Raw genomic sequence first — 13,198 nt, 5'->3', positions numbered from 1 at the left:
GGGAGTAAGCTTTGGTGCCTCCCTGAGCCTCAGCTTTCCTGTTTGCAAAATGGGGTACGAAGGACCAGCTTCAGTGGGCCGTGGGAGACTCACACGGCCTTGGGACGTCCTCGTGGCTGAGGTCAAGTGGACCGGCCTTGGCCCTCTGCACCGGAGGTCCAGACATCCCCGTTTAAAGAGGCACAGTGAGCACCAGTGCAGCCAGCACCTCCGTCCTCACGATGGTTGCCAGGGGCGCAGTCCTATCATCCCCGTTACAGATGCACAAACGGAGGCTCGGAGGTGCACCTCTCACGTCTCACACAGGGGTCCCAGGGAGCTGATGACGTGGCTGGGGCTCCAACCCCTCAACCCCCAAGAACCGGGTGTGGGGAAGACCAGGCAGGGACAGAGGCCAGAAGAGGTGCTGCTCCTGAATGTGAGTGGAGGGTCCTGACCCAGGGGGTCCCAGTCCGGGTGCAGAAATTCATTTCTCAGTCTTGGGGAAAACCAGCCCTCCCCCACGCCCCCTCCTCTGTGGGGCGCCCCATTTTCCTCGCCCGTCCTCTCCTTGGCAAGCTCGCCAGCCCTCGCCTGGCCTCACTGTGTTCCTCCAGCATCCATTTCTCGCTTCTTTGATCTTCCTCCTACCGCCTGTCTTTGGAGCACCAAGAAGCTGTGTGAGACAGCGGCTCTGAGCCTTCTGCCCCGGGCACCTGCTAGGTGTGGCCCATGTGGGAGAGACCCCTCCTCCCACACCTGGGGTCGGCGGCAAGGGGCAGTGCCCGGGACCCTCATACAGCTTCCATTCGCGCCTCAGCCCCTCCCTCTGCCCTTCCCATCCTGCCACCACCCTGCACCCGCTTCTGCTCCCCCTCCCTCCTCCTTCAAGGCAGCCCCTGCTCTCCCTCCCTCTCAGCATTTTTCCCTCCCTTTCTCTCATTTCTTTCTCGTGCCTTCGCTTTCTTTCTTTCTTTTCTCTGTCACTTCTCCCCAGGTAGGGTTTGTTCTCGTCAAGAGACCCTCACAGCCCCAGGCACAGGGTTGCCCCCCTCCCAGCATCCCTGGCCAGGCCCGGCCCTCAATCTCACCTCCGCAAGCACCACCTCAGCTCGCACCAATACCTCCCCAACCCGTCATGGGTAGCAGCCGACCCTCATGCCTCCCGGGTCTCAGCCCACTTGGAGCCTGGGGCAGGGGCCAGAGCCCCTCACCCTTCTCCCTAATGGTCCCCGCCCCATCCAGGGGTCACCCAAGGGCTTCTCTCCCACAAGCTCCCACTTGCAGTGGCTCCTGTCTGCCCTCCAGAGACCTCTGTGGTTAACCCCAGTCCACCAACCTCTGCCGAGCCGCTCTGAGCCGGATGCTCAGTCCCCGGGGCCATGCTCCCTCTGGCCTCAGGGTGCCTCCCCTTTACGGTTCCAGCAGGGGCATCTGGGGGTCGAGTGCCCAGGGCACCCTGGCTGCCGCTTGCTGGCCGCTCTGCCCAGCTCTGGTTCGCCGGCTGGGACTGAAGCCTGAACCGCCGTCCTCTGGGCTCTGGCCCTGACACCCTGCCCAGGGGGCTGGGCCACTCGGTCCCTGCACCCCTGCTGCTGGCTCGCCTGGGCTTCTGGGCAGGACGGGCTCTGTCCGAAGACCGACTTCCAGCCCTGCCAGGGCGGGGGCTACCCCACCCTCAGGATCTCGGGCCTGGATGGGCCCAAGGCAGCCACACCCTTTTGGACACTGTGGTTGGAGGCCTGGCTTCCCCCAGCCCCCTCAGGGCCAGCCCAGCAGGCTGCCAGCCCATTCCTGCCCCACTGGCCACATCAGGAGCCCCAGAGGTCCCTGGACCAGGCTGCTCAGGGTGGGTCCCTGCCTGAGGGGCCTTAGAGCCCTGCGGAGAGCCAAGCACGGTGTGGCCGCCACATCTGTATATGTGTGGGCAGATGTGTGCCCGAGATGGAGGGAATGGAGGGGCTCACACCGCCCAAAGAGCTGTGGCTAAGGGTGGGCACGGGGCTCCGGGGACCTCAATGCTTGATAAGGACGTCTGCCAGGCTAATCCCCAGCCCCCCTCTTCACTCCGGGCCAGGCTACAAGGCACTCTCAGCCGGCCTGGTGCCCTCTCCCAAAGCCAGGACCCCACAGGTAGCAGGGCCAGGCTGGTGGCTGAGTCCGGGTGACGTCTGGAGTTGAGTGGGCTGAAGTCCTCTTGAGGTCCCCTGACCATCCCTAACACTTGCCTTGCCCGAGCTGGCCCTGGGAGAGCCCCGAGTTGCCCAGGGGCAGGCAGGAGGCACAGGGCAGACTCCCAGGTGCCTGGAAGGGCAGACTTGGCAGGGAGGCATTGGGGGTAGGTCAGCCCAGGGCCTGACCCTGCCAGCCAGAAGCCGCATTCTGGCAGGGGCTGCGTACAGCCAGACCTGGAGAAAATGGTGTTATGGGACTACATGCAGAGCCCCTGGGCTCGCACTGGGTGTAGACAAGGAGAATCGCTGGGGCAGGGGTGGGGGACAACGGGGCAGGGGGGACACGTTTTCCCACTGGCCCAGAGCACCATTTTAATGGATGTAAACTGCACTGAATTTATTCCCTGGCAGCTGCGGGCACCTAGCATGGCCCTTCAGGGTTCATCACTGAGGACACAGCACTTTGCCTGCAATGCCTCTCCCAGCCCTGCACCTGACATGGCAGGACACCCAAGGGGTCCCTGGGAAAGGGGTGGGGTGATGCGGGTGGAGGAGGGACCCGGGGACCCGGGCTCATCATGCCCTGCTGAGTGGCCTTGAAGTCTCTTCACCCACAGCTTCTCTGAGCCTGGCTCACTCCTTTATCCAACAGGGAGTGGGTAGGGGGCAGTCTGCCTGGCCTGGAGGGCTGGGACTGGGGAAGTCCAAGCTGTTGGAGGCTGCAGAGAAGAGATCATGGCAGTGGTGGTGAGCGCAGTACTGTCCCGGGTGGTCGTGTGTGTGTGCATGTGTGTGTGTGGGTGTGGTGGGTGGGTGGGGTGCAGCGGCCTCTGGGTCTGTGTCCTGGAGGGGGTGTGTATTAGTGCACACGCGTCAGCCTTGCTTCATGTAGCTCACCTTGGTGGCTCCCGTTAGCTGGACAAGGACTCTTGCTGCCCTCTGCCCAGCCCCCATCAGGGCAAGTTCCAAGGGAGTTCAAAGGGACGGGTCCTTATGCCACCAACCCACTGGCTGACCACCGCAAGTGAGGTCCCCTCCCCACTGTCTCCTCCCCAGGTCCACAAGGACTGCCCCTGAGCCTGGGCCCACGCGGCTTCAGTGCCTCCTCCCCAGGTCCACAGGGACTGCCCCTGAGCCTGGGCCCACGCGGCTTCAGTGTCTCCTCCCCAGGTCCACAGGGACTGGCCCCGAGCCTGGGCCCACACGGCTTCAGTGCCTCCTGAGTGCGGCTTGCTCACCTGGGGCTGCAGTTGGTGTTGGGCCCGCTGGACGGATGCTCATGGCCGAGCCCCTGGTGACAAGGGGGTGAGCCACCGCACAGCCAGGCAGGGGCTCTGCCCCTCCTCTGGGGGCTGCACTTCCTTCTCTTGGGCCCATTTGTTAAGTAGCACTGGTGAGCCTGGGGGATTGACCCCAGGCACTCCTCAAATCCCAGGCCACAGAGCTCCTGGTGGACAGCAGCGTCCCCTGGGAAAACACATTCCCGTTGGGCAGGGAGGGAGGTCTGACCAGCAGAGCCTGGAAGCCCAGGAGGAGGAGACTCATGGGGGCCAGGGGTAGGGGGAGGCTGGGATGAGGTGTGCCCAGCCAGGGGCCCACTGCAGATCCTGGTGCTGGTCCTGAACTCAGGTGACAGCCGGAGACCCTGCCAGGTGGGGACCAGATCGGAGCCATCTCTCTGCATCTGCACGGACCCAACAAGTGGGAGCTGGGGAGGAGGGGTGAGCCGGGCTGCCCTCAACTCCTCAGACCCCGCTTAGCTCACCCCCATGGGCATCCCTGGCTCTCTGGCCTCTCAGAGTCTCAGCACTGAGTGCCTGGCCTGGGTGGGCAGTGGCAAGCCGACCGATGCCAGCCCTGCCTTCCAGTAGCTCGAGGTCCGGCCAGCATGCTCCATGCCATCAAAGGAAGTCAGAGCAGGACAGCCCTCCAGGTTAGGAAGAAGCAAGGCAGCCTTCAAGCAGGAGGTGGTGTTTCAGTTTGGCTTAAAAGCCTGGAAGGGTTGAGGAGGAGAAAGGGCACTACAGGCGGCTCAGAGTGGCTGACGGTGCAGAGGGATATCTCTGAGACTGCCCAGGCTGGGTCTTGAGGAGCCTTGGGCCCTCCAAACTCTGCTCTCCCAGCTGACCCCACGAAGGGCCACACCACTACTTTACAGAGGAGGAAACAGGCTGGGAGAGGGCACCACACTGGCCCAACACCTGCAGGTGGAAAAGGCCCGGGCACCCTCCCTGGCCCTGAGGAGCCTACCACTCAGGGTTGGTGGCTGCAGCCAGGGCCGGTAAGCTCAGCCCAAAGTTCAGTTTCATGATCTGTGAAGTGAGGGTGACGGAAGGGTGCCCAGGATCCGAAGGACCCCACGGGAGGCCCCAGAAGCCACCCAGAGGATGGGCCCTTCATCTTGGGGGCTCAGAGTCAAGCAGAATCCCTGGGGCTTGGGGAGAGGTGTGAGCAGGTGACAGTGCAGCCGGCGGTGCAGGTGGGACGGCGTGAGCGGGCGACAGTGCAGTCGGTGGTGCAGGTGGGACGGTGTGAGCAGGTGACAGTGCAGCCGGCAGTGCAGGTGGGACAGTGTGAACAGGCGACAGTGCAGCCGGCGGTGCAGGTGGGACGGTGTGAGCGGGCGACAGTGCAGCCGGCGGAGAAGGTGGGACGGTGTGAGCAGGTGACAGTGCAGCCGGCCGTGCAGGTGGGATGGGGGAGGAGAATGCATGGGCAGCTGCCAGGAGCCAGGAGGAAGAGAGGCCTCAAGCAGCCTCCGCACTCACACATGTACACGCAACCAGCCTGGCACCCTCTCCCTGCCCACGCTTGGGGCAGCAGAGCCTACCGAAGCTGGGGGGAGGCCCAGTGGCCCAGTGCATGTGGCAGCCCATCATGGGCACCCTGCCCTGCCCTCCATGCCCAGCCAGGGCAGGAGGGACCTACCTCAAGAGGTATCCAGGCCCTGTCTGCTAGAGTTCCTCCTCAGAAGCCCGGGACTGCCCAGGCTGCAGCCTCTGCTCAGGCGGCGACCTGGCCTGACCCCAGCCCTGGGGATAGAGCAGCATCTCAAAGGCTCCTGTCCTGCTGGCCCTCCTCTCTGCTGCCCTCCTCCCGCACCCCTGCCCCCCTATGCCCAGCTCTCCTTGGCTTTCCTGCCTCTCCTGGCCCCTCTCACTCCTGCACTTCCTTGGTGCTCTGCCCTGGCCCTCGGTCTCTCACTGGCTGTCACCCCTCCCCTGTCTCTTCTCTCTGTCTGGTGTTCTCCTTGTCCTTGTGACCCTCTGCCTCTCTGTCTTGGCCCCTCTGGCCCCTGGCACAGGAGTCTGTGGGCGGCTCCCTTGGGCAGCCTGGTCCCTCCCTCTGGCACCTGGCACAGGGGTCTGTGGGCAGCCTGGTCCCTCCCTTCGGCTCCTGGCACGAGGGTCTGCAGGCCGGCTCCCTGCAGGCAGCCTGGTCCCTGTGTCCCCATCCCTGCGGGTCTCCCTGACTGTGGGTCTCCCTTTCCCCTCTCCTACTTCAGGACTCTCAGCAGCTGCTTCTCTTTTGTTTCCCCCAGCCCCCTTCTCCTCCCGCCTCCATCTCTTCCACCTCCACCTCCTCCGCCTTCCGAGAAGAGTAAAAATGTCCGAGCGAAAACTCTCCCCAGCCCAGCAGCGTGGGGCTCAGCCAGACCTCTGTGGCGCGCTGATGGGCAGCGTGGCTGCCTCCTTCCCTCCCTCCCTCCCTTCCTCTTTCCCTTCCTCCCTCCGCCTCTGCCCTCAGGCCACCTTGGTAGCCGCTGCCCGCCTCTCGGTCTCCCCTAGCTCTCTGTGGTGCCCCTGCCCCAGGCACAGGGGCCTATTCTGCCCATCGCCGCCTCCCACCTCGGAGTGCCTCATGCCCTCTGCCAGGCCCTGCCCGGGCCCTCCTCTGTTCTTCTCCTTCGTCGGCCGTTCTTGTCCAGCCCCTCGTCAACCTGCCACCTCCCTCACCATCACCGCAGGCCTGGACCCTTCGCTGGTTCCTCTTTGTCCCGCCCCTCCTTCCCCGTCTCGCACTCAGCCCCTCTCTCCTCTCTCCTTTCCCTCTGGTGTCTCTGTCCCTATCTCTGTCTCCCTCCCTCCTTCCCTCCTCCCTCCCTTCCCCTCCCCTCCCTTCCTCTCCCCTCCTCCCCTCTCCCCCGCTCCTGGTTCTCCACTTTCCCTTTGTTCATTCCCGGCCTCTGCTCTTGTTGTCACCTCCAGAGAAGGCTTGGCACCCCAAGAACCCTCTCTGTTCCCCAAATGGGGAGGCTGCTGCCTTTCCTGGTGGCCCCAACCCCCCAGCCAGACTGCAGAGATGACCCAAGAGGCAGAGACGCCACCAACGCAGCATCTTCGGTTTGGTATTGGCACAGCATGGTCCCAAGAGGTGGCCAGTGGGCACAAAGTCGGCCTGGTGCCCTCGCCAGCCAGGCCCCCCTTGCCCGCGTCCTCTGGCCCTGGCCCAGGGAGGAGCAGCCCAGCCCTCTGTTCCTCTGGTTGGGCTTGGCTGCTGTGACTCACTGGAGAACACTCGGGGCTAGTGGCCGGACGGACGAGGGGTGGGATGGGACGCATGTTCAGGGCTCACCGAGGGTCAGCTCCGCGACGGCAGTCTCACATCCGGCGGTTTGCCCAGCTCGCTGGCACTCAGAACCACCACTGTACCCATGTCCAGGATGGAGAAACCAAGGTCCAGCCAGCAGCACTGGCATCCAAGGTCACAGAGTGAGGGCCTGGCACAGCCAGAACCAGAGCCAGATCTGCTGGCCGCCGGCCACCCAATTAGTCCTGGGCCACCATCTGTGCACGGGCACTCATCTGCTCGTGCCACCCTCTGTCCCTACATTCACGGAGAACAGCCACCTCTTGCCTCCCCAGCTATCATGACCCTGGCCAGGCCAGGGAGTTGGGGTTGCGCAGCACCTTGGTAACACTGAGGGAAGCAAGGGTGAGGCTGTGAGCAGACGGGTGAGCGGGTGAATCACCGCGGAGGGCAGCACGCCGGGGGTGGCGGCGACAGTCGGAAAATTCCACATGGGACCATAGCCCGGGCTGTGGTGACTCAGGTGGTGGGCTACCCCATGGAGACTGCGGGAGTCAGGAAGTCCGTCCCCACTCCCTACGTACACACCAGACTGGGTCCCGGGGCCAGTCCTGGAGAGAGGAGCCCACAGCATCTCCCCTCCCCCGGCACAACCCAGGAGGAAGCAGGGAATGTCCACTAGAGACCACGGTGCTGGCCCCACATCCCCAGCATCCACAAAGCTGCAGAGACCACAGGGTTCTGGAGTAAGCAGGAGGGATGGTAGCCAGGGCTGGACCTCAGGTTGGACAAATGTTTAGTGAGATCACCCAGGGGAGGGGAGGTCACCCAGAGGAGGCAAGATTACCTGGGGGAGGTGAGATCACCCAGGGGAGGTGAGATCACCCAGGGGAGGCGAGATTACCTAGGGGAGGTAAGGTCACCCAGGGGAGGTGAGGTCACCTAGGGAAAGCTAAATCACTCAGGGGAGGTGAGATTACCAGGGGTAGGTGAGATCACACAGAGAAACTGAGATCACTCAGGGAGGACAGATCACCCAGGTGAGGTGAGATTACCTGGGGTGGGGGGCAGTGAGCTTGTGCTTCATTTGCACCTCAACCTGCCTATTTCCTCCTTGCCTCCTGTTTTGACTTCTGGAGGAGTCCCAGCCACAGACAGCCAGGAATGAAATGTGGCCAAGGCATATTTTAGTTCAAAAGAAGGAAGAATATTCCCACAGGGAAAAGAGCTACCTTGGAATGGCAGGACTTCCCTGTCACTAGAGAATGATCATCTGTCAGAAATGCTGATGGATGGGAAGTGACAAGAACAGATATTTACATGTAGCAGCCAAGATTCATGGTTTTACAACTAGAGCATGTCCTGTGAGGGACAATATGGGAGAGTATTTGATGTCAACTCCACTGTTATGTGTGCGCTCATCCATTCACCCACTCATCCATCCATCTACTCATCCATCCATCTCTCTGTCCATCTCTCCATTCATCCATTAGTTCATCCATCCATTTTACCCATCCACCCACCCATCTATTCATCCATCCATTTATCCACTCATCCATGCATCCGTCCATCCATCCATCCATCCACTCATCCATCCATTCATCCATCCATCCATCCACTCATCCATCCATCCACCCATCCATCTATTCATCCATCCATCTATCCATCCACCCATCCATCCATCCACTCATCAATCCATCCATCCATCCATCCATCCATCCATTCACCCATCCATCTATTCATCCATCCATCTATCCATCCACCCATCCATCCATCCACTCATCAATCCATCCATCCATCCATCCATCCATTCACCCATCCATCTATTCATCCATCCATCTATCCGTCCACCCATCCATCCATCCACTCATCCACTCATCCACCAATCCATCCATCCATCCATCCATCCATCCACTCATACACTCATCCACCAATCCATCCATCCATCCATCCACCCACCCATCCACCCATCCACCCATCTATCCATCCATCCATCCATTCACTTATCCATCTATTCACCTATCCATCCATCCATTTACCCATCCATTCATCCATCCATCCAACCATTCATCTATTTATCTATCCATTATCCATCTATCCATCCATTCATCCATGCATCTATCCATCCACCCATCCATCCATCCACCCATCCATCCATCCATCCATCCATTCATCCATCTATCTATCCATCTGTCTCTCCATCCTTCCATATATTTATTCAATAAATCTGTACTGAATTCAGACACTTTGAAGGTGCTGGGGATTCAGCATTAACAAAGTCCCTGCTCTTATGATGATCATGTTTCAAGTGTGGGAACAAACACATAAATAAATAAAGGTCAGATGATGGAAAATATGACAGAAAATATAAATCAGGGTAAAGGCATATGGAGTTCTGGAGGGGATTGATATTTTACATATGATAGCCTCATGGAAATAAGTAATTCTTTCCTTGGGTCTTTATATATGAGAGCCTCATGGAAAGAAGTAATTCTTTTCTTATTTGAAAAGAGATGAGAGAAATGGGAGGAAGTGTTCCAGGAAGAGAGTGCAAAATTCCTGATTTAGTAGCATCTACTCGCACATCCATCTTTCTAATAGTTTACTCAGCACGGATTCAATTGTCTATTGATTCATTATCTATCTATTTATCTTTCTAGTCATCTCTTGTTATATCCACCCACATATCCATCTATTCATCTATTATCCATATCCATCCATATGTCTACCTCTCCTGACATCCTTCTATTAATCTTTCCAATCATTTATATGTCCATATTCCAGCCATCCACTCATCCACCCATACATAATTCCATCTCATGTGTCCTCCCATCAATACATTCATTTACCCATGTATACACCCATTCATCCATCATCCATTCATCCATAAATCCACTCATCTTTTGTTTTGGTACATTTGCTCATTTAGCTGTTGGGCTGATGATCAGCCAATATGCACAGGTACAACACAGTTCAATATAGGAATATATATAATCAGCACCCATTCCAGTAGATTCATATTTGTACCACATGCTTTGTTAAATATTCTAAATATCACATCTGCATTTATCTATCCACCCATCCATTCGTTCTTTCATCCAAACATCCATATATACATACAGATGTTCTTCTGTCCATCCATCTATTTTTTGTTCATCTGCTCATTTGTTCATCCATTCATCAATTACTAAATAATTCTTTCTATTTATGCATGAGTTATACTCTATTTATACATGAGTCCATCCAACCCATTCATCCATCCACCCCATCCATCTGCCCATCCATTCACCCACCTGTCCATCTATCCATGCACCTATCCATCCACTCATCCCTCCATCCATCCACCCATCCATCCATCCATCCATCCATCCATCCATCATTCAATTATCCATCCATCCATCATTCAATTATCTATCCATCCATCCATTTGTTCCTACTTCCTATCATTCTTCATTCATCTTTCCATTCATTCATACTGTTCTCCATAATTGATTCTTTTCTAATCTTTATTTTTCCTTTCTTATGCAACTAAGACATGGTTCATAAGCTCATGGCCCAAGAATAAAGCAGACCACCATGGCCCAGGAGGCTGAGCACCTCAATAGAGCCTAAGCAGGGGCTACAGGGGCAGGGATCTGTCTTCGTATTGACACATTCTCATCATCCCCGACACATACCTGCGAATGTATGTTCACAGAGCAGCATCCCAGTGAAAGGTGCTTTGAGCACTGAGAGAGCCCATGGGGACAGGGGAGGTCAGGGTGGTGGCCTCATTGGCTCCCGAGTGATCCCTGGTGGATAAATGTCTGTGATTTAAAGAGGAGGCAGCCTCCAAATGCTTGGAGCATGCATCTGTTCAGTGTGGCCCTCTGTTCAAGCAGGCACTGCTGACAGCAGGAGAATGGGCCAGAGCCATGGGTAGGGGCCAGGGTGGTGGGTCATGGATGCTGGGGGCTGGGGGCTGGGGGCTGGAGGCTGGGTGGTGAATGGTGGGTGCTGGGTGGTGGTGATGAAGCTCAGATTTTGGTTGGGACTGGGTCTAAGAGAAAGGCTAAAGGATTATTTCTAGATTCATCTGGAATGAATTGGCTAGATCCTTCTATCCCAAGTCCCATTGCTTTTCTGAGGGGAGTTACCTGGGACAGGAGGAGGAGGCAGCCTTGCCTCAGAAACCAAACTGTCAAAAGTGTAGGTTCCACTCAGGAAGGAGGAGCACAGGCACTTTTGAGATGAGGGGGACATGCTCTTCTCTGGAGCAGAAAGAAGCAGTAGGTGAGGTCCCACCTGCCAGGGATGGAGCAGGAGAGTGACCCCTGCATAACCTTGAATCCTCATCTGCAGCCCATGAGCAGCTGGAGACTGGGGACTCTGGGAAGAAGGGTACTGGGCTTAGAAGCCACCCCCTGCGCCAGTGGACAGGGTATCCTGGACACCTCAGCCACTCTCCCTGAGCGTGTGGTGTGTGTAGAGGCCCCTGTGTCTTCACCCCTGCTCCCAGGGAAACTGGGAACCCAGGAGGTATGCTGGAACCCTTCATGCTGTGACCTACAAATGCCCCACCAGAGCGGCCCTGCTCCAAGCTCTGAGGTCAGGGGCCCATGTGCCTGCCTCCTCCTGCCGGGGGATACAGGGGACTCAGAGGCCCTCCCTGCCACAAACTCCCTTCCCCGACAACCCACAAGCAGCTTGGAGGCAGTTAGCAGATGGAGTTAGGATAGGACTTGCCTGGCCCCAAGAAAGGGCCAGGGGCTTTCCTCCTGCCACCCCTGCTCAGCATCTCCCTCCTCCCTTGTCTGGCACTGACGGGGCCGTGCTGGGTGGGACACGGCTAGGAGGCCTGGCTTTCTCAATCCCCTAATCTCCTATCAACCCCACCCCCATGCAGCCCCTCCAACCTCTTTCCAGGTCCCTAGATGTTGGGGAGGGGATGGGGGCTGGGCCGGCTGTAGAGAGTCTAACCCTGGGGAAGGGGCCCTGCTGGGCTGCCCCTGGCCGAGCCTCTCCAGCCCGCTCGCTTCCCTCTCTTCTAAGTATCAATACAGGCTCGTCCACAGCCAGGGCCTGGTTCTGTCTGCCTCAGCGCACGTGGAAAGCCCTCTTCGATTGCCTTATGGTCCTGGGCTGCCATCTCCCAGAAGGTCTTTAGTGGCCCCCAAAAAGATGCTGAGGGCTGGGATTTGGGCGGGGCTGGGCTGGAGGGAAGTGGAGGACCTTGCTGGTCCTGCAGCGCCCGGTCCCAGTTCTGCTTTTCGGGACGGTCCCTTTAAGTGCTTGCTGAGCTTGGGCCATGAGCAGTGCTCTGGTGCTCTTGGGAACCTTTGAGTCCAGAGTGGCTGGTGTGTGGTGTGGGGTCAGAGAGCCCCCGGGAAGGGCAGCCCAGCCCAGCTCCCTGCTGGTGCCCGCAGGTCTTGTGGGCCCTCAGCACCCGAACCCCACAGGGGCAAGGACTCAGGCCCCTCCCCAGGCAGGGAGCAGCCCTTGGACAATGCACTTGGCCCCTGTGAGCCTCGGTTTCCGTCTGTGAAATGGGAGGCTCCAGGGACCTGCCTCACAGCTCCTGGCAAAGGCAGGGCGCGGTGGTTCATGCTTGTAATCCCAGGACTTTGGGAGGCTGGGGTGGGTGGATCACCTGAGGTCAGGAGTTCAAGACCAGCCTGGCCAACATGGTGAAACCCTCTTCTCTACTAAAAATACAAAAATTAGCCGGGGGCAGTGGCAGGTGCCTGTAATCCAAGCTACTCAGGAGGCTGAGGTGGGAGAATCTCTTGAACCTGGAAGGCGGAGGTTCCAGTGAGCCGAGATTGTGTCACTGCACTCCAATCTGGGCAACAGAGCGAGACTCTGTCTCAAATAAATAAATAAATAGCTTGGCAAAGACTGGCATGGAGTGAACGCTTGGTCTGAGTGGCTACATTCTGAGTGTGCAGACGGGGAAACTGAGGCTTCAGAGGGGTGCGGCTTACTCATCCAGAAAGCACTCCGAGGGCCTATAGCAGCCGAAGCAAGGCCAGTCCTGGGGCCTTGCAGCCCGTCCCCCTCCCGCCGCCCCAGCAGTGGGATCTCAGGGGCTGGGACTGCAAGGCAGAGCTCACGCCCCCACCCCTCACCAGGCTGAGGACTCAGAGCGGGAGACCACGGGGCCCTTTCCGCTGCCAACACCCTCCTCTTCTCTAGGGCTCACCCATCCCTCTGGTATGTTCTCAGGGAACTGAGGCGGAGGCAGGCTGGCCTGTAGGGTAGTGGAGCAGAGGCCCACCATCCTGCCACCCCAGGGTGCCACCGGCCAGGGCCTGTCCCAGCTGGACCCCAGACCCTCCTGGCACTGCCCTTGTGTGGCTCCAGGATTGTTTTAGGAGACACGAGGGAACCAGGAAGGGGGCGCAGGAAGGAAGGATTCTGGCTTCCAGAATCAGCGGGGGTGGGGCCTGTGATGCTCCCATTTGTGTGACCAGCCCAGCTGGGTGTCGGTGGACAGCAGCGCCTGCCAGCCCACGAGGAAGAAGGCATCCTTCTGC

At 58.6% G+C, this 13,198-nt stretch overlaps 1 protein-coding gene across 4 annotated transcripts in view; it reads right to left on the bottom strand.

Annotated features, from left to right (window-relative positions):
- The window catches only part of LSP1 (lymphocyte specific protein 1), a 41,679-nt gene that overhangs the window by 22,693 nt on the left and 5,788 nt on the right, over positions 1-13,198 (bottom strand). Inside the window, exon 1 of one of the 4 annotated variants that reach the window (XM_063783714.1) lies at positions 1,319-1,563. The exons of the other annotated variants lie outside the window; for them this stretch is intronic. The gene's annotated coding sequence lies outside the window, so the exon portion shown is untranslated. Of the gene's footprint in view, positions 1-1,318; positions 1,564-13,198 lie in introns of those variants that run through there. 4 annotated transcript variants of the gene reach the window in all.

Source organism: Pan troglodytes, chromosome 9 (genome assembly GCF_028858775.2).
Source record: "Pan troglodytes isolate AG18354 chromosome 9, NHGRI_mPanTro3-v2.0_pri, whole genome shotgun sequence".
Classification (NCBI taxonomy): domain Eukaryota; kingdom Metazoa; phylum Chordata; class Mammalia; order Primates; family Hominidae; genus Pan; species Pan troglodytes.
The sequence above is the reverse complement of the archived record's forward strand: the minus strand, read 5'-3'. Positions and strand labels throughout refer to the sequence as shown.